This window comes from Ctenopharyngodon idella, chromosome 12 (genome assembly GCF_019924925.1).
Source record: "Ctenopharyngodon idella isolate HZGC_01 chromosome 12, HZGC01, whole genome shotgun sequence".
NCBI classification, from domain to species: Eukaryota; Metazoa; Chordata; class Actinopteri; order Cypriniformes; family Xenocyprididae; genus Ctenopharyngodon; species Ctenopharyngodon idella.
The window spans coordinates 15,426,974-15,454,552 of record NC_067231.1 but is presented as its reverse complement, the minus strand read 5'-3'; the positions used below and the strand labels follow the sequence as shown (position 1 = coordinate 15,454,552).

The 27,579-nt window shown below is 36.4% G+C and overlaps 1 protein-coding gene across 3 annotated transcripts in view; it reads left to right on the top strand.

The window, feature by feature from the left end:
- Positions 1–27,579, top strand: part of thrab (thyroid hormone receptor alpha b) — a 152,091-nt gene that overhangs the window by 60,207 nt on the left and 64,305 nt on the right. For all 3 annotated transcript variants that reach the window (XM_051914948.1, XM_051914949.1, XM_051914947.1), the window contains one exon: positions 586–660. The gene's annotated coding sequence lies outside the window, so the exon portion shown is untranslated. The remainder of the gene's footprint in view (positions 1–585; positions 661–27,579) is intronic.

Here is a 27,579-nt window from a genome sequence, read left to right as displayed (position 1 = left end):
CCCCCCCCCCCCCCCCCAAAAAAAAACGATCTTGTTGAAATCAGATTACATAACAAGATTAACCCCAGAGGTTTAGACTTGCTGCCTATAGCGTTACTAGTCCACCAAAAAAAGGAAGAAGAAAAAAAAAAAGATGTTTATGAGGAATGAGGGCAAATTTTTTGTAGCTTCAGGTTGTTACTGTTGCCTTATAATTTTGTGATGACAATGATCCATTGATTTTAAACATTTCAGGAATGTACATGTTAATACCTGTTGCAGACACTGGAATTCAACAAGATGACAGTAGCAGAAGATGTACCAACCCGCACTTAAAAAGGAGAACATAGTGTTTTTAGAAATGGGTGCAGCAGTTTTTAACAAACGGCTATCCGTGTTTTTCCTGTAAACAGCCTATTTGCTGCAGGGATGGTATAGGGATGAGGGAGATTAATTTACCATCAAGACTAAGTAGTGGGGAAGAAGAAGAGAAGCCTAGGGTGGTTGCTTTTCTTTGTTAGCCTTTTTGCTGTGTGGCCTTGCCTGTTTGTTTTCCATATACTGCATTTGAACCCCTCTGAACAAGCCTCTTTTGATTTCTCACAGGACGACGGCCTACAGTTCCAGCGAACCCAGGCCTGGGGAAATCATTAACCAGAAACAAAGCACAACAGGACACTGGTAGGTTCTGTGGCCTTCCCTCTTGTACAGTAGCTGACTATGCAGTATGTGACACGCTCCATCAAAAAGAGCCAAAAGTTGCTATGGGCCACTTTTGTCTGTTTTTGGTTTTTGTTGTTTTTAATAAAAGAAAATTCATTCCATTTACCCCATGAAAGTCATTCAGTGTTCATTTCTGATGCTTACTCATATGAACATTATATTGTTCACATATATATATATATATATATATATATATATATATGTATATATGTATATATGTTGTTAAATATATTCACAATATTATAAATGGGTTTTATTTTTACCTAATTGGTTATTTATGTCTTAATTTTATAATGCAGACTACATTTCAAAAGTTTGGTGTCAGTAAGATTTCTTTGAAGGAAATGAATACCTTTATTCAGCAAGGATACGTTAAATTGATCATAAGTGACAGTAAAGACATTTATAATGTTAAAAAAAAATCCTGTTCTTTTTAACTTTATATTCATCAAAAAAGTGCAAAATCTACAAAAAAAAATACACTATATTTATCAAAGGAAAAAAAATATATTATTAATTGGCACAACCATTTCAATTGTGATGATAAGAAATGTTTTTTGCTTACCAAATTAACGTATTAGAATGAATTCTGAAAGATCAGGACTGGAGTAATAACTGCTGAAAATCACAGGAAACATAAATCACACATTAATCTCGAAATGTGCTTTCTGGTTCAGAATGACAAATAATTTTTCATGTAACAGGTCACGTGTCCCTGAGTAACATGGTAGTCTGCTTCTGTGAGTCTTCCTTGGCTCAACTTGGCTACCAAATAGGGTCAATGTGATTGCTTCTGGAAAAATGTACTCTTGTGATTTTGTATTTATTTTTTTATTTTTTTATTGAGAGATGGACTGGTTTTCAAAAGCCATGGTATAAATGGCATGTAGTCTAGCCATTCTTAAGAAGGAAATAGGAGACACACATTCTCGGAATTCCAGCCTACTGTATGTCTGGCTGAAAAATGTGCCCCTTCCCAGCGACAAGAGTTTATAATACCTCCAAATGGAATTCAACACCATTTGAGTCTAGACTTGCAAACTTTGCTTTGTATTCATGTAGTGTATGTGAGATGCAGGTTATCCTAGTATGACAGATGTCCTGTGCTGGGGTCTCATGCTGAAAAACAATTATGATATCATTTGGATTAGGAGGTGTTTTCTACACCTGTTTGCAGCAAGATTGTCCTCTACTGAAGCTTAGCTGTGTCACAAATGAAAGCAGTACTCCTTTTTCTCCCTCTCTCTACTGTCCCACAGGCAGCTGCTGTAGATGAAGCATAATTGCAGTGTAATCCAGGCCCTAGTCTGAGGGCTTTAGAAAAAAATGGCAGACTAGATAATACCAGCTGTTTGCTGTTGCACAGATGTTGGAGACAGCACCTGAAAAAATACATAACAGTTTCCACAAAATTGTTAAGCAGCACAACTATTTTCAACATTGATTATAACAAGAAATGTTTCTTGAGCACAAAATCAGCATATTAGAATGATTTCCGAAGGATTATGTGGCACTGAAGGCTGGAGTAATGGCTGCCACCACAATCAGCTTTGCTGCCACAGGATCATTTTAAAATACAATTTATTTTTTTTATTACAATTTTACTCAATATTTGATCAAATAAATGCAACCTTGGTGAACATAAGAGATGTCTTTCAAAACATAAAATCTTACTAACTTTTGAATGGTAGTGTATATGTATTTATTTGTGTGTACAGTATGTAGGTTGTGTATATAAATCGGTACTGAGTTTGATTTTACAGCTTTCTCACAATCCAGTCTACACTAATGGTTTGTTGACTGCTCACATATGCTGGTTCATGCTACATGCCCCAGTTTTTAGTGTAAAACCAAACAATCCAAGCGAACTGTTTTGGTTAAAGTGAAAAATCACTGTAGAAAACAAGGCACACATTTAGAAAGGCAGGGTAGCATACAGATGCAAAGTTAATGGGTAGCCGTGAAGTTTCCAGAACTTTCCCTGCATAAAACACTAGCTTAGGTCAGAATGATTTACCTTGTTGGTTTATGCTGTTTTGGTGCTAATAGTCTGGTATATGGGCTAACCCTAACCCTATCCCAGAAGTGGTGAAGCTGGTTAATCAGGGAACATTCTGGTTAAACTAGTTAGAAAAGTCTGTTTGGGACATCAGTATCTAAAACATGTGCTGCCAAACAGCTATGGTGGTGTTCTCTTTCTATTTTCTTTGAAATTCTGAAATTGGTGTTGCAGAAAATAAACCAGAGCCAAATGTGATATGCATTTTCTTTGGCGGACTCTCAGTGAGTATGAGGCCCTGTACCTGTGTTATAGGGCTTCACGCTTTGGGGTTAGAGGGGTGTTGGGGGAGCTAGAGTTTACAGTATATTTTTCAGTTACAGTCTAACGTTCTTAACACCTCATAAATTACACCTGCTGCGACGCCACCAAGGCCTGATGAACTTCAAGCACGCTGCGGGGAAGTGAAGTAAGCAGTGAGATCTTTGCGGGATATTGCTTTTCCGTGACTCCCTCTCTCTTTCCTTGAGCTGCCTCTTTTCAAAATGAGAGTGGTCTCATTGGATAAGATCTCAAGAAATTGCCTAGTTTGTACACAGTGAAAACAAAGTGGAGTGTCAGTAAATCCACAGTTCCTCTCTGAGATGACCAGAGGTCACAGAGTTCTGAGATTACATGACTTAAGAGTTCGGTGCAACACCATTAGCAACCACCCTTAGCAACGTAAACTGTATGTTCTCAATTGATATTGTTTATTGAAGCTTACTGTATTATGTAGAAGAGTATTATGAGAAAGAGATCGAGTGAGCGAGTTTATTACCTGCATTCAGATTTAGCATTTTCCTCCAGTTCAGTCCTATGTTCATAATATAAAATCTGTTTAAATGTCCGATGTATAATCTTGTCCTTTTAACAGTTAAGGGGTTTTCCCGTGACTGACAGCGCTAGTCAAAGCATTTGTCAGTTGCGTCTTGTTCCGTGTTCACAACAATTCTGTCTTTTCAATGTAAAAGTCTTTGCTACTGACTGACTCACTCATAAAGACAGTCTTTGCCGCCATCTAATGGCATGAAAATGTAACTTCTGTTGCTGTTCACGGTCAGAAACTATTTTTTCAGGCGGAAGGAAGGCGAAAGTTTAATTCATGAAAGTTGAACTGATACATATTTTTGGCTTTAATATTTGTATTGTGTGGTAACTGTTTTATAAAAGCAATAAGGTACTCGAGGCTAGTGCTGTATCGTGAATAAGTCACGGCTGACATATATATTAAGGCTGGGCATTAAAACGATAAATTTATTTCGATAAATGTTACATATAATATTGGTGCCAAAAGCAAAAGAAACTAAAAAAAAATCATTTTTTTTTGTTAAGATATTTATTTTGTAAGGAAATTAAGTGTAATAAATATTCGAAAACATGAAGTGTTGGTCATATTCAGACAATAAAGAGTCATTTAAAACCACAATTAATGGTTTCACCCGTGACGGCAAAATCAATCACAATAAGCAAATTTTCAAAAATATGTTATTGTTCACATTTTCTATTACAAAACCTTCAAAATGATGTATGATTTGTTGTAATCCGATTAAAAAATGACTAAGCTACACCTGTTTGAAGTCGATAGAGTCAGCAAAGTCAATTTTGAGAAAAATCGAGTTAAAGTTTTTTGAAGGTTCCAAAACAAAATCACCTAGCAACCATACCTTAAAATCCCTGGTAATACCACCAAATTTGGTGCAAACCAAGTCAAAACCCAAATCTATAGGAAAAATATATATATTCAACTTTTTTTCCCATGATTCCACAATTGTTTAACATTAATGAAACAGACAGCCAATATATTAAAACCTACTGTACCAAACGGATCTAATATAATGTTACACATCAGATCTTTTTTCCCAACAGTTAACCAAACATTCTCTTAATACACAACAGATAATGTTTGCGTGAATCTTGAATTCAGATTCTTAATGTAATTTTGTCTTGAGTCTAGTAATAAAATAATTATGAAGTATGAATAAAATTATGAATTCCACCAAAATAACCAAATTTAACTGATTTTGACCAAATATCAAATAATTATAATTAACTGCATAATTTAGTAAAGAATCTTAATTACATAAATTCTCTGTCAGATCCAATATTTACACCACTGCTGATAGACTGGTTGCTTTGTTGAAACAACAGCATAAAACATGGTTGTTTTTTCTTGTGCAGGAACATTGGATTCATCCCGCTGCTTTTTTCATCCTCCTCTTCATGTAGAAGTTTCTAATCCACCAGGGTTTTGTTGTCCGTGCACTATACCTATACTATTCTTGTATGCGTCCTGGATCACTCACTTGCTTAAGAACCCTTACACTGCAGTGGCAGGCCAAACCTTTGTACCATCCCCCCACATGAGTAAAACGTTAAAAATTACAAGGCATTCAGAAGGAAAAGTACAGTACGTACTGTCCTGGGGCCCTCATTTCTTAAAAGTATGCAGCAGTGCAGCATACACATGTGCAAGAGTGTTTCTGGCTTTTGACACAGGTTTGTATGCTCAGACCTTCTATACACACCATTGATTTTTCTAACCTCTGCAATATACCACTCTTGCATCAATGAATGGTTTCCTGGAAGAAAAAAAATGATCCCTACACTGTATGTACAGAGCACATAGACTGAATCTCACCCCCATTCCTCGGTTTCTTTTGCTCTCCTTCACTGCAAAGCTGCTCAGGTTTTCCTACAGCCTGTTAATTTGGGACATTAGGTAAATAGAGCAAGGGGAAAAGTAAGTGTCCCGTTGCTTGACACTTCCCTCCCACATTGTAGCATTAACAAATGTTTATTTGAGAGTTTTAGGACAGGCTAGTCTCACATAGCAGGATCTGTGACTAAACAACAAAAGATATGGTCCTCATTGCAACTTATTCTGACAAAGAATGTCCCGGGCTTTAGACAAGAAGTGACCAACACTTTTTGTTATACTGGTTGAAACTCTCTTCATATCCTGATAGCAATCAATAATAAGAGTGGTCTAAATATTAAAACATGTACATATATCTTATGTGGATGTCTCCTGCCTGTCAACCTATGCATTTCCATACCTGAGCAACCTGTTCACGCAGACATCACACGGCATCAGCAAGTTCCGTGAAGCCATGGAGAGTTGTAGACACAGTCACTGAGCGCCGCAAACAAACAACGGCCACGTTTTACAGTTCCTCCTGAATAAAAACAATGAGCTTATGCTGTGTTCATGCCATGTCATAACTGTAATTATGAGATGGCAAACCATGAAGTTCTACCCGGAGCTGTTCACGTCCTCAGGCTCAGATTTATGCATTTCTTTGTCAACACTATCAATGCCGAAATGAATCTGCAGCAGTCAGGTGGTCCAAGCTCTGTAAGTTGTTTACGTTCATTATTATTGTAATATTATGTGCTTTGAGACATGAGGTCATTTAATGCAGTCTCTCATCTCGTGACACTTTGCAGAATCTGTAAGGCGTGGCTTTGGAGAGCGCTCTGAAGGGACGGTGGGATCACATGCTCAAAGCTAGCTTGCTATTGCTAGCCTCTCCGAAATTGCCTACCCTACCTTTAAGTGATGTTTAGGGACGAGAGTATCTGAAATTGGTTATACAACTGTCAACAGCCAAATGGAAAACACAAGAGAAAATGGTTGAAAATGTAATCTGACTTCTGCCTGTCCAAAAATAATAAGTAGAATATTTGACAATAAAAATGACAAAAACAAAAAATTACTAAAACTTAAAAATAAATAAATAAATAAATAAATAAATATATATATATATATATATATATAAAAACTGTAATGATATCTCAATGATACTAAAATTACACTGGTCACTAACTTGCCAACCTTTGACAAATCCAGTGATTATTTAATTCTTTAAGGAGTTTGCTGTATCATTCTGTTCCTTGTAAACATTATTTAGTTTCCAGGTGGAAAAAAACATCCAGATCTTGCGTAAAGTCAGCCAATCAGATTAGAGCTTGCCAGATCGAGAAAGTAATCTCCATATGGGCATTGAATGTTGAGTGTGGCGTTCTATGGGTGACAAAAGTTTGTTTTCAAATGTAAAATGCGTAGTTTTTTGCCTGTGTGTGCATGATCTATGGCGGTTGTGGCAGCTCTGTCAGCCCTGAGCTATTTGTGTCATGGAAAGCCGAGATTTCACGCTGGTTTGCTATCCACATTGTGGTGCTGATATGAATTGCTCACTCTAAATTTTAACTGGCCTTGTGATTATAAATCCCCAGATCCATATTTTAAATGTCATATGCTTCATTTAAAAAGCTCAAATGTTACCGCCCAGGGTAATGTTAGTGTGAATATCTCTTGTGCCCCTCTCCAGGTGTCTAATAAGCTTCATTATGAAAAGGAAAGTCACTAGTCCACCTCTCTAAAGAGGAACATACATTATTTTTCATACACATGAAGTCAGTTGTCTGTTTGAAAGTGTGTGGTTTTTGCCCTTTGTTGAGCGTGTACAATATGACCCATATGTGCATAACCACTCTTAAATAAGATTGCATTAAGTACAGTGTGTTTGAACTTCCATAGCCTGTAGGTTTGTGTGTGTATGTGTGTGAGAGAGAAACTTCCTCTCTGTTTAGTTTATAAGTGGATTAGACATGAATGTGGAGACTTCCTGAGGAGCTCGCAGCATGGGACGCACACAGACAGGGAGGTTAACGACAGTCTCTTTGCTGTGTTCATGTGCTGAACCTTGTTAATTAAACTGTTGCCGCCTACATTTTACACAAGTTAAAAAAAATCTGCTCTTTTAACAGCTTGATGTGCTATGTATCTGTAAGGCTTTCTTTTGGTCATTTTGAATTTCCAACATAGAAGTATGAATAATTTAAATGTGCAAAACAATATAATTCTTCAGGGCTCAATTCATTTTTTTTTCTGTTGGTTTCACATTTTCAGTGGCCCTACCACAGAAAAAAAGATAAAATAGATTTTTAGCAATGTATTTTTATTAGAGATGCACTGGTCGACCGGGTATAAATCGGAATCGGACTGTTTTTGCTACAAACACAGGATTGGCAACTGGATGTTTTTTTTTTTTTTTTTAAATGTAATTTATGTGGAAATATTACGAAGTCTGTAAACATGACGTTAACACGGGCCAGAAACGTGACGTACTGAAGATGGACGAAAAGAGGCAAGGAGAGCACTGACGTGCCAGCACAGAAAATACTATACAGACACAGCAAGATCACTGTTTGTGATGCTCGAAATTTTGGAAGAAAAATATAAATATTCAACTTAGGTGAGGGTTTATATGAATCTGTATCTTTGAAGGGATCTATATCTTCAGAAAAGTTTTGATGGCATTTTTCCCCCTCTTTTTCCGATATAACGCCTATTAAAAGTAGTGTTTATAAGCACAGTGCTGCTTTGTGTATAGCTGTAACCAAGGAAAAGCTATATTGATGTTGTTCCATAAGCGCCACCTACTGACAGAGAGTGAATTTACATTTTCATTCAGTCTGTCTGCTGTTACATGCAGGTATGTTTTATGTAGCATAATTTCACAAAGTTAAAGTCAGACCATGCTGTCTTTGCTTTAAATCTTGAAATCAAAAACAACTATTCATGTTACATTTACATGTGTGTAACCTTTTTTTTTTTTTTTTTTTTTTTGGATCATGATTAAAATGCAGTGGTTGCTTCTAATTTCAAATGGCTACAGATATTTTTTCTTTAAGGTCAGTTTGGCCTGTAATAGAGCAAATAAACAACTAATAAATTTGCTTGGAAAAAAAAAAAAAAAAAAAGAAAAAGCGGTGACCGGTATCGGAATTGGCCCAGTTGCTTGTAAAAATTCTTAAATTGGAATCGGCCATGAAAAATCATGATCGGTGCGTCCCTAATTTTTATATATGCAAGACATTTTTACATTCTTCATTAAATATAGTTATTTTTAATAACTGGAAATTCTATAGCAGTAATTATAGAAATAATGACAAAATTATAAACAAGGTTGTTGGACAGTAAGGACATATGTATGATGCAAAACATTACTGATAAAATCACATTACTCTCAAATCAAATCAATCTGATAATGTTACCTTGATAACGCATAGTACATCATGTATACGAGATCAACAAATGTGAGATTTATTGAACACCACACATCTGTCAACTGGCCGAAACTCTCTTAATCCACCCCTGTCATCTTTATTGTTGAGCTATGTTTATATTCCCAAAATGCACATTGTAAATATTCATATATTCTGCTTCTATTTAGAGCTAAATAACTGATAAAGCCTGACATAGTAAAAGTAATCACCATAAATGTTGAGCTCTTATTCGAAATACTGAGAAATACCGACCTCTCACAAACACAGCTTAGGTATTGCCACCCAAACGCATAAAGAAGACTGATGGGAATGGCTGAACATCAGAAGATATTAATCCACAGATGGAAATAATTTAGTGTGTTCTACGTTTTGAAGCTGAATGAATTAGAGTTTTTCCCCTGAGAGGTTCATTTTGTAGTTAGTGACATCTGTTAAAAATAATCCAAGCGGCCTTACCAAATTTTCATTATTCTTGTAGGTAGCTCAGTGCCAGCAATGTTGAATAACATCACAATTACATGTGACAATATTCCAATCAACCTATTATTAACATTTTGATACATTATATAGACTTAATAGTTCAAGAGGATGTGGTGGATTGAATTGATCTCATTTTATGTGTTGTTAATGGTGCCAAATGTGTAGTGAGACAAACATTTGCATTATTTAAAAGGAAAAATGCAAGTGTGTGTATGTTTTGCTGCATCCTCTCTGTTGGCAGTGATGGTAGGAAAAGATAAGGAGGCGGATTAGTAATATTCTCTGAAACACATTAGTATGTTGTTTAATCAGCTAATTAGTTTGATTTATGAATCTCTCATACTGATACTCCATGATACACCTGGACCTGAGCATAGAAGCAGCCTCTCCCCTAGGGGTAGGCAGTATGACCAAAATGTTCTGGCTAATAGTCAATATTGTATTATGTGTTTTCGCTAGATATTACCACCTCGGGTGTGCATTATTTTTCAATAATTCAATGGCCTGGGGTCAATAATTCTGCTTATGCAACATTTACCACACCTCAAAACATTGTTCAGATGATGTATTTCAAGACATTTGTCAGGTTTTTGTCCTTAAAACGCTCGTGTGTAGGACCAATTTCTTACGCATCTAATCCCAAGCCTCCGTTGCTAATTCCAAAATGTCATTTTAGAGCTAGTAATGGAGGCTTCAGCCACTGATTGCAGAAAAATGCAGTTATTAATGCAGTTAGAGAGAGAGATTAAGTGTATGTGAATTACCTGAGTCTGATTCTCAACAATGTTCGACAACAGCATCTACTAATAGCTTAACTATGTTTATCTGCTCCAAGAACAGCGCTGTTATTACCTCGCTAGTGATAAATGTCATGTAGCTTTTAAGTTGTTAAACTATGGTAGGGTACAACGGGGCTAAAGGCACACCTTAAGAAAAAATTTGCTTTTCACTACTCTCAAAGTGTATGATTGCAGAAAAATATATATATGTTTGTACTGAACATGGATGGAGCAACAAATTTTGTGGTTCATTTTGTTTAAAAATCTAATAACTTTATGAGGTGGCGAGCGGGGCCTTTTACCCCACACATGGTACAAAAAGCTCCCCAGCATGTGGCAAAAGGCACACAGTATTGATAATACTTTAGCTAAAATAATATGTTTTTAATAATGTCTAGGTTAATACTTGTTCAAAAGAATCACTTTAGCAAAGTTTGTACTATTTTCTGTTTATTTTGATAAATAAAATAATTCATTTTTGTTCAATAAATACACTGTCATTAAAATGTTAATATAAAAATATATTTAAAAAAAAAACAGAAATTATTATAGGATATGATTAATATCATTTTTAAATTTCATTATAAATATGGTGATTAAACATGGTGAGTGTGTGTCTGTACTGTATGTGTGTACGTTTGAGTGGGAGAGTGGGAGTATGCACTTTCTGTACATAATAAATTGTAATTTTGTGGCAAAAACATGGCAATAATTTGTCATTTTTATCCTATTGTTTACTATATTTATTTGCTTGGTCAGTGTCATTGTGAGGTTTGGTTCTTTTGCTGTTGTAGGCTGTAAGGACATTTTAAAATAACTGAAATCATTTGGCGAAGTGATATGGAACTGTAATGCGGTCAAGACCTGCCAAGAACTACTATGGCCATGCGTTTCACTGAAAATAATTGCACACCTTAGAACGTTCATCAACCAGTCAGATTGAAGCATTCGACAGCCCCGTAGTATAAATATATATAATTAATTCTATTTAAATATAATTTATAATAACAGAAAAAGTAATATTATAAATATTATATACTTATGCATATTATAAAATATTACAAAGTTAAAAACAAACCTGTTAACTTGCGACCCAAACCACCCGCCCCGCCCGCCTTATGTACCCAAACCAAAGAAATTGCATACCTAAACTAAAATAGATAAAGTTCATGAAGCCTTTGGTAAAATAGTATTTGGTGGTAAAACACAAATGATTTAAAGGGTTAGTTCACCCAAAAATGAAAATTCTGTCATTTATTACTCACCCTCATGCCGTTCCACACCCATAAGACCTTCGTAAATCTTCGGAACGCAAATTGAGATATTTTGTTGAAATCCGATGGCTCAGTGAGGCCTGCATAGGGAGCAATGACATTTCCTCTCTCAAGATCCATAAAGGTACTAAAAACATATTTAAATCAGTTCATGTGAGTACAGTGGTTCAATATTAATATTAATAAGCGACAAGAATATTTTTGGTGCGCCAAACAAAAACAAAATAACGACTTATATAGTGATGGCCGATTTCAAAACACTGCTTCCTGAAGCTTCGGAGCATAATGAATCAGCGTGTTGAATCAGTGGTTCGGAGCGCCAAAGTCACATGATTTCAGCAGTTTGGCGGTTTGACACGTGATCCGAATCATGATTCGACATGCTGATTCATAACGCTCCAAAGCTTCCTGAAGCAGTGTTTTGAAATCGGCCATCACTAAATAAGTCATTATTTTGTTTTTTTGGCGCACCAAAAATATTCTCGGTGCTTTATAATATTAATATTGAACCGCTGTACTCACATGAACTGATTTAAATTTGTTTTTAGTACATTAATGGATCTTGAGAGAGGAAATGTCATTGCTGGCTATGGAGGCCTCACTGAGCCATTGGATTTCTACAAAAATATCTTAATTTGTGTTCCGAAGATTAACGAAGGTCTTACGGGTGTGGAACGGAATGAGGTGAGTAATAAATGACATTATTTTCATTTTGGGGTCAACTAACCCTTTAAAACAGGGGGGGAAAAAAACAACAACAACAAAAACGGTTTTGATTAGCCACCTTGTAAATATATATATATATATATATATATATATATATAATATATATATATATATATATTATATATTATATATATATATATATATAATATATATATATATATATATATATATATATATTATATATATATATATATATATATATAATATATATATATATATATATATATATATAAATATTGTTGACTTTTCTAATACAGTATGAACGGTATTGCAAAATCTCATTTCACAATTTCCACCGCTGTTCGGTCATACCACCCTTGTCCTACTCTCTTCCATATCTTCCTCTCAAATGCCTTTTGCTGATTATGACCATAATCAGTGTTACCTGTACAGGTGTTTCCACCTCACCCCAACTACTATACGGATGCAGTTCCTGTAGGGAGGGATTAGGGTCGTCGGATAAGAGCGAAGCTGAAATTCCAACCAGTTCATGATAGCTTTCAACTTTAACCCAGATGAAATACCAACAGCAGGAAGACAATTAAGCCAGTCAGTGGTGTGTTACCCTGCCTCCATTTCCTTACATGGCCTTAAGAACAGCAGTGGCTAGATTCTCACTCAACAAATGCTTTTCATTTCACTCTGCTTCATGCTATTTTGCAAATGCTTATTTAATGTAAACATCCCCTTAAGAGTTGTTCAACCCCACAAACATGTTACCAGACAGGTCTCGGGAGCTATGTAGCCTGCATTCCTTCCTGAGTTATAAGTTCCTTCCTGAGTTAATATGTTAATTCTTACTGTTTGCTAAGCTGGATCATATCCCAAGGTAATATCATCTTCTCGCTTTAATTAAACAAAACATAAACGGATTTAACCATTGAATGTGTGGCGTATAGTATAACTAGATAGGTGGATGTGTAATATTGTCTAGATCTTACAGATGGTGTTGTGATGCAAGTGGAGTGACAAGAACTTATAGGTCACATAGTTTAGAGCATGTGGAATAAGACTTGATGAGACCTGTGCGGTCCTGCCTCGTATAAATGTTGAAATGTCTATATACTGTACATAATATACAGTATATAGTGTCTGTGCAGGCATTTTCAATCACAGCAACTCTCAAAATAGTTTTAGCATGTTAATAAATATGGCAATGTTAATGTATTTGGTCTTGGCAGACTAGATCTGCAATGCTGCTGTTGATTATTGCTGCTACTGCTACTGCCAAAAGACTCACAGACACGCTGCTGTGAGAATGTAAGATGTAAAGGCCCGTTCACACCAACAATAAGTATAAAGATAACAATTAAAAATATAGTTCAAAACATCATTCTAAATATGAAAGAATAGAAGAGTCAACACCATAACTATAACAATAACGATATAGAGGAACGATATCTTTGGGATCACTTTCAGAACGTTTTTTTTTTTCTATCTGTTGAATGATAGAACACTGACAGCCAATCAGAATCCATTTGAGTTTAAGGGCTCGGGCATGGCAGAAGACATTGCGGAGAAGTTAATCGCTGAGATCCAAAAAAAAAAAAAATCACTAGCTGTTTGACAAGTAAAACCCCCTTTTCAAGGATACTTTAAAGAAAATATATATATGGAAAACATTTGGTTATATCCTCGGAATAAATAGTGAGTATTATTAAAGGGCTAGTTCACCCAAAAATGAAATTTCTGTCATTAAGTACTCACCGTCATGCCATTCCAAACCCGTAAGACCTTCGTGCATCTTTGGAACTCAAATTAAGATATTTTTGATGAAATCCGAGGGTATCAGATCCACACATGGGCAGTGACATTATTGCACCTTTTGACATCCAGAAAGGTAGTTAAAAACATGGTTAAAATAGGCAACGTGACTGCAGTGGTTCGACCTTAATGTTATGAAGCGACGAGAATACTTTTGTGCGCAAAAACAAAACAAAAATAACGACTTTATTTAACAATTTGAACTGTTGTCATACGTAGTGAACTCAGTGCAGGTTTCCTTGTTTATGTCCGAATGCCAGCTCATATATGCTAGGCTAAACAGTGTAAAATAAAATTACCTCAGGTATTTAGCATTAGTTTCGACAATATTGTCTTGCTTCCTTTGAGGTTGCAGTGAAAAAGGCTAGGTGTTGTTTTATTCCACTATATTGACCATGTCAGCTAAATTCACTGTTAGATTAGATCGATTACACTAGCTATTCACTCGAAACATAGCATGCTGAGGACATCTGCTGGTTAAAGCCATGTAAATACAACAAGAACAGCAAAAATGTTCAATGATATACACACTTTGTAACCGCAGCGCGCAAGCTGTTATCGTTCGTTGGTGTGGACTCAGATATAGTTATCTTTATAGTTATCGTTCTTGGTGTGAACGGCCTTAAGGCTGACTTCCTCTCTGTGCACATGTAAATGAATAGTCATACATAAATCTCATAGCAGATCTATGCAAGTGGAGCTGGGGGAGGTGGAGGGTTTCAGAGGATCTCTGATAACTGCTGCAGAACAAGCCTGTAGCAAACATTGAACCAGACTATTTAAATGTTGAGCAAGCAATCTCAGTGGCTGCAGGATCAGCTGAGCCAATCAACTTTGCTGAAAAACCTAATACATGCCTCTTCTGCCCTCTGATTTATCATTAATATTTTTTTTAAAAGCCTACAAAAAAGGAAATATCATTGACAAAAAAAGAAGAGACTAAAATGTAGTTTAAAAAATAAAAACTTTACCAAAATCTCTTTGTTTTTGTCAAAAAAGGAGACAAAATATTACTGTTTTTAACAAGCCTCTACGTCTACAAGCTTTCATGTTTGCAGTTGCCAGATGTGAAGAGTTTAAATTCCCCAGTCACCTCTTTTTCATTCAATCATCATTGTATTGCATTGCATTATGTTTTGCCCCCCACAGTTAAAACTACAGAGCTTTGATCATAAAACTAAGCATCTAAATATTATCTTAATAAGACATGATTTGGAGATACAGAGTAAAAACTGATATTTAAATGCATTTTATTTAAGTAGTCTTCAATACTGTTATAAAAATCTCATTGATCTACATTAAAAGCTATCAGAATTTCATCTTTTTGGTCATTTAAATAACAACATCTGCACCAAATTTAATATTTTTGCTCAGTTTGGGCTATTGAATAAATGCTACAAAACATAAAACACATTTGCAGTTTCTTTAGTTTTTATATTTTGTCTAAAGTTTCAACAAGCTGCTCTATTTTTATGAAACTATTATTTCATCTCTGGCTTTACAGGGTTAACAGAGGACGTTTTGAGCTGTCTTCGGTATCCTAGACCTTGTTCTCTGGTCTCTTTCTCCTGAAAGTGAAAAAGGTCTCTGACTCAGTACTTGCCTTTGGACAGTTAGGGTTTCTCAGAAACGTTCTGGTGCTAAACGGCCCGCTAACTCAGACAAAGATCAAAAGCTAAACCAAAACTAAAAGTGAACCTTCTGTTGCTGTGGCAACAAAGCAGGATATGAAACCACTGTGCCGCAGGAAAGAGAGGACTTCCTCTCTGTGCACATGTAAATGTTTTAATGGGAGTGTTTAGGGGGTGTGCCAGTGTTTTCAATGAATGCTTTTTTTAACCAGTAGCGCAGTAAATGTGTATCAGCTGCCTTGAAATTAGAAACAAGAGGGTGTGTGCTGCTCCAATTACCAGTGTGTAAAGGATACTGTGCTGATAACTCCTTTTTATTGCTTACGTATCAACTTCCATTGACTTTGAGGGGTCTCGTTTTTCACAATGATTATTGTCACACCTTTGCAGTTGTCTTGCTCACACTGCACTCAACAACATTTTCTTGCTCAGTATTTGTTCTTGTTCTGACCATAAATATATCTAAATTTATGTTTATAAAAAGATTGAACTATTTACCAGTGGTCTTTCACTTTTTGCCCACTCTCACTGGCACACCTGTGTGTTTTCATGTGTAAGTGAGGGTGGCTATATATTTTGGCTCCTCAGTCTTGCAGTAAGGTGCTGCTGCCCTTCTCTTCCCCTGGTGTGGCCCGGGCTGGCGTGGACCGCGAGCAGCGCGTCTGCTGCCAGGTGGAGTGGTGTTTGCCTGGGCAGAACACGCCAGAACGAAGCTGGCGGAGCTCCCAAAGGAGCAGCACTTTGCTAATCAGATCCTCTTCAGCGCAGGCTTTGCATCACAGCACAATGGTTCTTTCTCCCGGGCCTGTGCTGTAGTAAGTATTTCCTGCTCTGGGCCAGCTTTACCCAGATTAGGGGAAATTGATTTAATGGGGTTGACTCCATGGCTCAGAAGGTGATATCTATACTAGATTTCATAATGATATTTGTTTTTTTTTTTATGAAGGAAATGGGGAAAAAGTACAAAAACTGGTTATTCATTGAAATGTAAGCAGAGCCACATGAACAGTTAAAGGGTTAGTTCACCCAAAAATGAAAATAATGTCATTTATTACTCACCCTCATGCCGTTCCACACCCGTAAGACCTTCGTTCATCTTTGGAATACAAATTAAGATATTTTTGTTGAAATCCGATGGCTCAGTGAACCTTAAATTTATACAATAAAAAAATCTTGTTAATTATAAATTAAGATAATTTTAAATATTATCAAATAAATATTACAAACATATTTTTTTTTTTTTTTTTTTTTTTAAATGATGTAATTTTATATACATGTGTATACAGAGCAGCAATTAAAAAAAGTCTAGAAAAACTATTCAAGGATCTTGTCTGCCACAAAAATTTAAGGTCTTAAATTATTTTCATTTGGAGGCTTTTCTTGGCACATATTGATATTTGATTGATTGTAATTTTTTTGAATAATCAATATGTCATGTATTAGATTTGCAGTGCTAAGTGTAGTTAACTTGGCTTTGTTTCACCTGTCATGTTTGCTACAGTATCTAGTCTCATCATCAAGGCAGTCTTTCAGTATATACACATACCGTGAGCTCATCACCATTGTGTGTGTGCGACTGAGACGAACATAAACAGAAGGTGAGTGAGAGTGCTTTAAGGATGGTATAAGGCTATAAAGAAGATAAAGAAGCTATAGATAGAGGGAGAGTGATAAGCACATCCTTGGCAGAGCACAAAGCGTGAGCGGCCGTCTTGTCTGGCTGTTCAGGTTGAGTCCGCAGGCTCGGTGCCACCTTGAAATTTCCCTCTCAATGCGATTTAATTAAATCCACAATACCCAATTAAGTGAAAATATGCCTCTGCGTTCCTCTCCTAAGGTCGCTGACCTGAGCAGAGCACCGTCGGGAGGCCATGCCCGGAGTGGTGACGGGTAACGGCGGTGATGGGGAGGGGGCTAAATTAATAAGGTAGATATGCGTGTAACTGCGAGGCAAACCGTATGGATATTAGTTAATCCCTAATGACTTTTGGGATTTGGTTAATGAGGTACATAATTACATATACGGCACAATGTGATTAGCTCTCGCATGGAGACGTGGAGCAGGGTTGAGGGGAAAAGGGGGATATGTGGAGACCTCATGCAGCTATAACAGTTGGTTGTGTTTGTGTGTGTGTGTTGTCTATGTTAATATGCCTTCCATACATCTATTGAGTTACACTGCCTCAATCACCCTAACAGAAGCTCAGGGAGGTTGTATGCATAAGGATGACTGAAGTGCATTCTGGGTTACTGAAGGTTAAGGGAACAGCTCACTTGATTCACTAAAATCATGCCAAATGAGCCAAACACAAGATTTTTCCCTGGTTCTCCACAAACATATTAAGCAGCACAACATTTTAATAAGAAGAAATATTTCACGAAAACCGAAACAGCGGAAATGATTTCTGAAGGATCATGTGACACTGAAGACTGGAGTATTTAGTATTTAATTCAGATTTAGCATTTTCCTTCAGGTCAGTCCTGTGTTCATAATAAAAAAATCCGTTTGAATGTCCCCTACGATCTTGTCCTTTTTTTTTTCACATTTAATGGGTTTTCCCATGCCCTGCTGACACCGACAGCGCTAGTCAAAGCATTTGTCATTTGTGTTTTGTTCCGTATTCACAACAAGTTTCAATATAAAAGTCTTTGAGACTGAGTGACTTGCTCATAAAGACAATCTTTTCCGCCATCTAATGCCATAATAAATGTAATTTTTGTTGCTGTTTACGGTCAGGGACTATTTTTTTTTCAGCGGAAAGAAGGCTTTTAATGATTTTACTTCATGAAAGTTGCATTAATACATATTTTTTGACTTTAATATTTGTATTGCGTGGTAACCGTTTTATAAAAGCAATAAGCCCCAAGAAGCCGTGGTTTACTGTGAATTTATAACAGCTAAGGGGGTTTTAACAACGCCCCTTAGCTGTTATAAATTCACTGTAAACCACGGCTTCTTGGGGCTTATTGCTTTTATTTTCTGTTCCATGGAAGACAGAAAGTAATGGGTTTGGAATGACGTGACGGTTGATGTAAATGTGTAAATCTTCATTTTAGAGCTGAACGATTCTGGATAAAATGAGAATCACGATTTTTTGGTTTCAAATAGAGATCACGATTCTCCCACGATTCTGAATATACAACCAAACAAAATAAACAAAATGTAATTTACTAGAGGTTCTGAGAAAATATAAATTGCTGACTCTAATTGCTGGAAAATGTTTGAATGAATTATTTAAAAAATGGTTCAGTGACTCGTTAATAAATACTTGTTCCATTGCTGGATGAATCAGTGTTTTTGAACGAATCTTTTGAATGAACGATTCAATGACAAATACATTTTTTTAACAGTCTGTCGCCACCTAGTGGAATTAGATGTAATTGATACAACCGTTATTTGACGTGCCAACTTTGTTTCAAAAGGTAGTTTGCTCTATTTTGATTGCTATCGTACTTAAAACTTAACTTAAAACTTCTGTGATAATGTGAATATTTGCAACACAGAAATAACTGATGTGTGATTCAAAACTGCTCTCTCTGGCTCTGGCAGCACGAACACAGATTTGAACGTTCCGGTATGATTTTGTCAAATGTTTAATAGACGCGGGAGAATCGTTGTCATTAATAAAGTAGGATCGCGTGGGTGCTTGAATCGAGATCGTGATCTTTTTATGATTAATCGTGCAGCTCTACTTCTTCTTCTTCTTCTTCTTCTTTTTTTTTTTTTAACTATTTCTTTTAATGTTGTTTAAATGTCTCTGTAACTACGCTACAGATATCATTGCTCCCAGTAAGAACAGCTGCAGTGTTCCAGAACTATTACGCAGTGCGTGTTATTGAAATTAATCCACAACAATGAATACACTCTGTTTACAGAAGAATCAGCGACATTAGATGTTTAATGTTACTATCATTAATCAAGAAACTAGTAAACATATTAACAATATCCAGCTGCAAAGGTTGTCCTGTGAAGAGAAAATCCAGTTCTAATTAAAGAAAAAACAGAATAGTAAAAAACACTGTGTTCATTAATGCAGTCTCTCTGGGTGGAGATCTATACCATCTCAGTACCACAGGGAGAGATGATGATAATACTTTTATTACATTTTATTTTCCTAAGTCTTTGTGGGGTACTGGAATATGCCATATGGCAATTATGCATAATGATTACTTCATAAAAATAAAGATGACTTCTAAGTGATGCTATTATTTATTGCACTGTTACCACTGTATTGTCTAGTAATGTGTGCTTTGCAGCAAGATACAATAGAGTAAATAATTCAGGATTTCTCTGGCCCTGTGCTAATTATGTGTTGTTTATCTTTATGTTGGCAAGTTTATTGTTTTATTACAGTAATTTATTTTGTTTACACAAGCAATTAAATCTAGCTTTCAGAGCACAGATTTTTAGAGTTACCACAGAGTAGGATGTTTTTTTTTTTGTTTTTTTTTTTAACAATACAGTTTTTGTTGTGGACCTGAGTTTGAGTATGTTTAATTGGTGTAAACATATTTCTGAAACTGTTTCTGTCTGTGGAAGGGATATGGAATCAAACGCTAGTTATAACAGCCTCATTGTTATTATACCCATGTACTTTAAGTAGGGCTGTCCATTTAACTCGTTGATTAGATTAATTAATTAGGGTGTAAAATAACGCATTAAAATTATTAACACATTTAACGCACTTGCCCCGCCCCAGACCTACGTAGGTCATCTGACACTTCATACAGTTGATTGATGACGAATATGATGCAGGGCAACAACTCACTGTGTGATATAGCCTATAGAATGTAGTTAGAATGCCCCTAAAATTCAAGATATGGGGCAAAAAATGCCCGTTTGAGTTTTAGTTTCATATTTACATCATACAATATACTTAAGCTATATCACATGAGCAACGAGTGCAATATCACATGAGCGCTGTTTTTTTCTCCAGAATAGCATGAGTGCAAATGTGATACTGATTTTATACAACAGTTTGATAAATAAGAAGTTAATATTGTGTTATTTTAGACACAATATTGTCTGTTTTGCTGAATTTTGCCAATGAAAATATAAAGACAAAGCAGACCAGTTTGTCTCCGAGCAACACACAGCGCATTTCATTTCTGAATCTGTGTTTTGAACGAATCGGGTGAACCAAGCTTGTTGGACTTGAAGCGGCGCTGCACAGACCGATCGGTGTATGACATCAAAGTATCACGAGAGCATACGGAGCCGTCTGCTCTCTCGCTCTCATGGTACTTTGATGTCATACACCGATCGGTCTGTGCAGCGCCGCTTCAAGTCCGACAAGCCCAATGATTTAATGGACCATTCATAAAGAGAACCATTTAGGCCTACTTCATTCCTGAATGAATCAGCCACTTGAATGAACGAACGAACGAATCATTCAGACATTTACCGCTACCTACTGGCAGTTTTGGTTTCTTATTTAGAGTATAATAATTTCATTAAAAAAATATTCTTGCATTTTCATAGTAATAAAAAAAGGTATACTTCACCCAAAATGAAGTCAACATTTACTCACCCTCATGGTCCAAAAGAGTATGTGTAATAAATTCTAAATTCTATGTTGAATCAAATTAAATATTGCTTGCTGAAGCTACTTTTTGTAATGTCTATTTGATGCTTTACACAATGACATTAAATTATCTTTTGGGAGTAATTTCTCAGCCAAATTTGATGTGCAATTAATTTGCAATTAATTAGGTGAATTAATTGCCAAATCATGTAATTAATTAGATTAAAAATTATCGCTTGACAGCCATCATTTTACATCATTTTACTTTTTATTGTGTTATATTTTGATTGCCACAAACAAAATTATTCAATTACTCGATTAATCGTCAATAAACTGATTACTCAATTACCAAAATAATCAATAGTGACAGCCTTGGTCACAACATACAGTGCATCGCACTCTGCTGCATATGGGGCTGCGTTGCCGCAGACCAACCAGGGTGCCTATGATGACCCCTGTCTACTGTCAAAAGAGCCTACAATGGGCATACAAGCATCGGAACTGGACCTTGGAGCAGTGAAAGAAGGTCGTCTGATCTGATGAGTCCGATTTTCTGTGTACGTGTGCGCCGTTTACCTGGGAAGTGCTGGCACCAGGATGCCGACAAGCACAATGACAAGCCGAGTCATGACAGGAGTGTGACACTCTGGGCAGTGTTCTGCTGGGAAACCCTGGGTCCAGCCATTCATGTGGACCTACCTAATCATTGTTGCAGACCAGGCACACCCAAAATGACAATGGCATTCCCTGATGGAAGTGGCCTCTTTCAGCAGGACAGTGCATTCTGCTGCACTGCACATATCGTTTAGAAATGGTTTGAGGAACATGAAGAAGAGTTCAAGGTGGTGACCCCTGCCCTCCTAATTCAATTGAGCGTCTGTGTTATGTGCTGGACCAACAAGTTTGATCCACGGCGGCTCCACCTCACAACCTACACAACTTGAAAGATCTGCTGCTAATGTCTTGGTGCCAGATAGATACCACAGGACGCCTTTAAGGGTCTTGTAGAGTCCATGCCTCATGGGGTCTGCTCTGTTTTGTTGGCACACAGAGAACTAACAGCATATTAGACAGGTGGTTATAATGTTTTAACTAATAGGTTTACATAAATGTATGTACAAAGCCTTACAAAATCACTAAGATGTCCGTTAATGGGTTGATGATGATCACACGGTGCAGCAAAAGTCCTTGTTAGTTTAGTTTAATGCAAACACGAGTGGGTTTTTCTGTTTGCAGATGTAGCCTAGCCATGTATGAAACTTCAGGATTACAGATGACTCATTGTCGATGGATGTTACTGACATTGTAGGTTTTGTACTGTCAGTTTATCAAATTTCCCAAGTAACCTGTCAGGGTTTAGCGTCATGAAGCTACCTGTCAGAGAAGCTGTGGCATGAGATAAAAAGCAGGATGTGGTGAGACATGAAAAGGCAAGTGTAACCATAGATCGTAAGATGCATGTAGCAGCGTGGGGCATCAAAGCCTAGGCTGCTCACGAGGAACTTAGTGCCCCGCCGAGGAGCTTAGATGTTTTATTCAATGCGTATGATCCTTTTATTGCTGCGCTGAAGCAGTACAGACCCCACGAACACATACTCACACACACAAGGCCTGTGTATCGGCTCCCTCTTGTAGCATGTTTTCACTTAAAGTTAGCATGAAATGAAAATCAACTATTTACTTTCTTAATGCATGTTCCTGGTCTGACTCTGAATGATTTTCAGTTTTCCAAATGTATGGAATAATATATTTTATAAAACGGTTAGTTCCTGTCCTTGATTCTGATTGGTCAATAGCTGTGTTTTATTCACGATAAAACACGGCTATGACCGCTTCACCCAACGGTTCTGTGTATCGCTACACAACACCCTTAGCAACCACTCTTAGCAATGTAAACTGTATGTTCTCAGTTGATATTGTTCATTGAAGCTTACTGTATTATGTAGATGAGTGTTGTGAGAAAAAGATCAAGTGAGCGAGTTTATTACCTGCTTTCAGATTTAGCATTTTCCTTCAGGTCAGTCCTATGTTCATAATAAAAAATCTGTTTAAATGTCTGATGTATAATCTTGTCCTTTTAACATTTAAGGGGTTTTCATATGACTAACAGCGCTAGTCAAAGCATTTGTCAGTTGCGTCTTGTTCCGTTTTCAAAACAATTCAATATAAAAGTCTTCGCTACTGACTGACTCACTCATAAAGACAGTCTTTGCCGCCATCTAATGGCGTGAAAATGTAACTTCTGTTGCTGTTCACGGTCAGGGACTATTTTTTCCGGCGGAAGGAAGGCTTTTAGAAAAAGTTTACTTCATGAAAGTTGCATTGATACATATTTCTGACTTTAATATTGGTATTGTGTGGTAACCGTTTTATAAAAGCAATAAGGTACTCAAGGCTGCTGTATCACGAATAAGATACGATACAGCACAGCCTCTCGTACCTTATTGCTTACATAAACGACCACTTTTTACATAGCAATTAAATGCATAAAGTTTAACTTTGCACCTTTTTTGTCATTTAATACTCTTCACATTTTCTTTTTAAATTTCATGTTGACTTTAAAGGGACCTCTTTGATTTGGGATGAAGATATTAAAATCTTGATCAATACCAGGGCAAATCTTCATTTCCATAAAAGGACATTTGAAACATTAGCTAAATGTAATTAGTGTTTGAGTGTTTCTCTATAATAAAGATACACAAAGTGAGGTTTTATTCATATCTCTATCTGCATAACTGTGTTTTCTTTACACATTATTTTTTAAACACAGGCTAAATTTATTAAAACACAGTGGAGTGAACATTTTGTGAGAATAAAATAACACATGTGTGTATGCTCTGTTGTGATATGTTCAGTAATGCATAATTTATCAGCACCTGTTTAACCAGTTTATCTGCACACCTGGCCAGAACTGGTTATCATGACAAGGTCGCCACCATTTGCATTCATAGCCTCTTCTAATGGTGCATTATAAACACAACATGCAAAGAGTTGCTTTGACATGAGACTGACTGTTTATGGGCTGATTTTAACCTGTTTACCTGCACCCGCCGTTTAGGGCACAGACCAAGACATACAGATTATGGTCGATAGTAGATATAAATATAAATGATAGAATAGTGGCCATGTGTTGAAGCATATATATATATAATATATATATATAAATTTATTATTATTTTTTTTGTAAAGATTTAACAAGTATTGATGATCATTCTGCATGTTAACATCAATCATTGTTGAGAACAACATAGTGGAATGTTCTGACTGTGATGGGTAAATCCACACAGATTACTTTTAGATGTATAAAACCATCTGTATGTCACTATTTAATTCATAAGTTGTGTAGGACTGTGTGCACATGCATACTACTTCATATTCTCTTCTGAATAACCATAAATGGATGTAAAAATACTTAGTTTATCCTTGAGCTTTCATGCATTAACAAATATGGCGTAATTTTTTTTTTTTTAGAAATAATAGAAGATCCAATTAAGAGGTTGTGCTTACAGAATTAAATGCTCAATATATTGTTTTTGTTCATCTTTCTATAGTTATTAACAAAAAACAAAAACAAATTGAGTGATTAGCAGTGTAGACAGAATACTGTACACTCACAGTTGGGTTAAATGTTTAAATGTTTGACCCAATCTGCTGGGTAGTTTTATTTAACTCAACTATTGTTTAAAAATTACTATATACTATCCTGTATTTAAATTTAAGCCAAAATAGGTTGGAAATTAACATTTATTATTATGTTCAATAAATGAACATTTATTAGTAAGTTTAATAATGATTACATAATAAACATTTATTAAATTGCCTATTAATAAATGTTTACCTTTTGATTATTACTGTTTCCTCTAGTAATTATGTCTGATTTTTATTTTTCAACCTATTTTGGGTTCATTTTAAGCCAGCCATATAGTAATTTTTAATCAATAGTCGAGTTAAATAAAACTGCTCAGTAGGTTGGTCAAACATTTAACCCAACTGCTGGATCAAAACAACCCAATCACTGGGTTTGTCCATTTTTAACCCAACTTGGGTTGTTTTTAACCCAGCATTTTTTAAAGTGAAGGTTTTTTTGAGAAAGTATTTAAATTTTTTTTTAATGTAAATCACAGTGAGTAAATTGAAAATGCTGTTTGCACTTTTTAAAGCCTGTTTTTTGCAACAATATTTCCTCAAGAAGCCCCAGTTGGGTCTGCTTCGACATTATAAATCTGCTTCGACATTATAAATCTGTCCTCTAAACCTGGTCTCTGACTTTCTTTGTTCCTTCTCTCATACTCAAAGAAAAACATCTCTGTTCTGAGCTTCTGAGTAAACAGAGAACAGCTGCAGTTTATTTCTAAATTTAAACAAAATTGCCCATTAATTGTGTTATGAGCAATAATTCATTCATTGATAAAATGCTTATTAGTCTGAACAGCTGGTGTGTAGTGGAGGTGAGAGAAGGAAGGTTTGAGGAAGAGACAAAGAGATGGAAAATGTTCTCTTTTTAATCAACGTGAGGGTATGAAAGACCTTGACTGTTGTGTATATGATATTGTGTCAGCTCCTCACCTCCATCGTCTCATCACAGAAAGGGAGACTAGCATTTCAACTGAAGATTAACAAACACAAATCAAAACGAGTGAGTGAACCACAGAATTTCATTTTTGGTTGAACTCTCCCTTTAATCCTGCTTTCATTTTCCCCCCTAGTAAAAAATGCACTGTGTGTGTTTTTCCCTGTCCTTTACGATTGTTGCCAGTCAGATTATTTGATATGACCTAAATGAGATCTTGGGTAAAAGCCAAGAATGGTGGCAGTCTTGTAAATAAACCTGTGTAACATTAACAATGCTAAATCCCAAGAAATGCTAATGTTGGTAATGTTTTGCCTCATTATGGAAAACTGGGAATTTAGCAGTGTCTGTAGTAGGGATGGGCATTTTGAAGAAAATAATGATAGCAATCTATTCCCTATCGCCTATATCCTTATGCTAAAATTGACTGTAAATCCCCTCTCTCTCTCTCCCTCTCCCTCTCTCCTCTCTCTCTCTCTCTCTCTCTCTCTCTCTCTCTCTCTCTCTCTCTCTCTCTCTCTCTCTCTTTCTCTCCAGAGATGCCTCTCTGGGATCTTTGTGTAAAATAAATGTTGTCGTAAATAATGTTGTCAATAATTACGAATAAAAATTAAATTAAAAAGTGGCAAGTTGCAGTAAGGTCCCACAATTATTGTGTTATAAAAAGAAAATAAATATTTTACAATCCTCAATATTTATCTCAGATGCTGTGGCAATATGTAGAGATTCTGTGCAACTGTGATCACCCGTGTTTAGTGGATCAATTGCGGAGAATAAAGGATAGGATGCAGTGTATCAGAATAAGATGATCTCTTCAGATCCTAGATTGACAAAGTACTGATGAAGGTAGTCTAATGAAGACGTTGTTATCTGTTATGTTGAGGGTTTGACAAACCTTTAATCTGCTGCTCTTCCCCCTAGTGAAATGATTGAAAGGGTTAGTTCACCCAAAAATGAAAAATCTGGCATTAATTACTCACCCTCATGTCGTTCCACACCCATAAGACCTGCGTTCATCTTTGGAACACAAATTAAGATACTTTATTCAACAATATCTAGTGATGGGCGATTTCAAAACATTGCTTCATGAAGCTTCAAAGCTTTACAAATCTTTTTTTTTTTTCCCGAATCAGTGGTTCGGAGCGTGTATCAGACTGCCTAAGTCACGCGAACCATTGAAATTTCAAAACACTTATGACGTAACGCAGCCTCATTTACTGAAATCATGTGACTTTGGTGCTCCAAACCACTGATTCGAAACAAGATTTGTAAAGCTTTGAAGCTTCATGAAGCAGTGTTTTGAAATCGGCCATCACTAGATATTGTTGAATAAAGTCGTTATTTTGGTTTTTTGGTGCTCAAAAAGTATTCTTGTCGCTTTATAATATTAAGGTTGAACCACTGTAGTCACATGAACTGTTTTAAATATGTTTTTTGTACCTTTCTGTGCATTCAAGAAGGAAATTAACTTGCTGGCAGTGGAGGCCTCACTGAGCTATCGGATTTTATTCTGAAGATGAACGAAGGTCTTACTGGTGTGAAATGACATGAGGGTAATTAATGACATAATTTTCATTTTTGGGTGAAGTAACCCTTTAATGTATAGGTGGTTTGTTTGTGTTTGGGCCCCTATAGGCGGGACTAGGGTACTGTGCCGGTCATGTGGGGATTGGCGGATGACTGCCGGTCGCTGCTGGAGTGATTTAGGTGGAGGAGGCACAATATTTACCTCATCTGTTCAAATGATGGCGTGTTGAGAGAAGAAGGCATGGCAGCATGACGTTTACTAAAGCACGATGGAACGAGGCCCAAAGGCCTCACGGAATCTCCCAGGCGTGACTGTTTGTCTGAGAGAGCGCTACCTCCCATGAATGATACGCTCTTGACAGAGAGCCACTGCCTTTTTGCTGTGTGTGTGTGTCTTTCTGACTCTATAAGCAGCATTCCTCCTGTGAAACCAGAGTCATAGAGAGTGCTGAGGAAGAATGGAAGCCATTCAGCCGCACCACTTAATC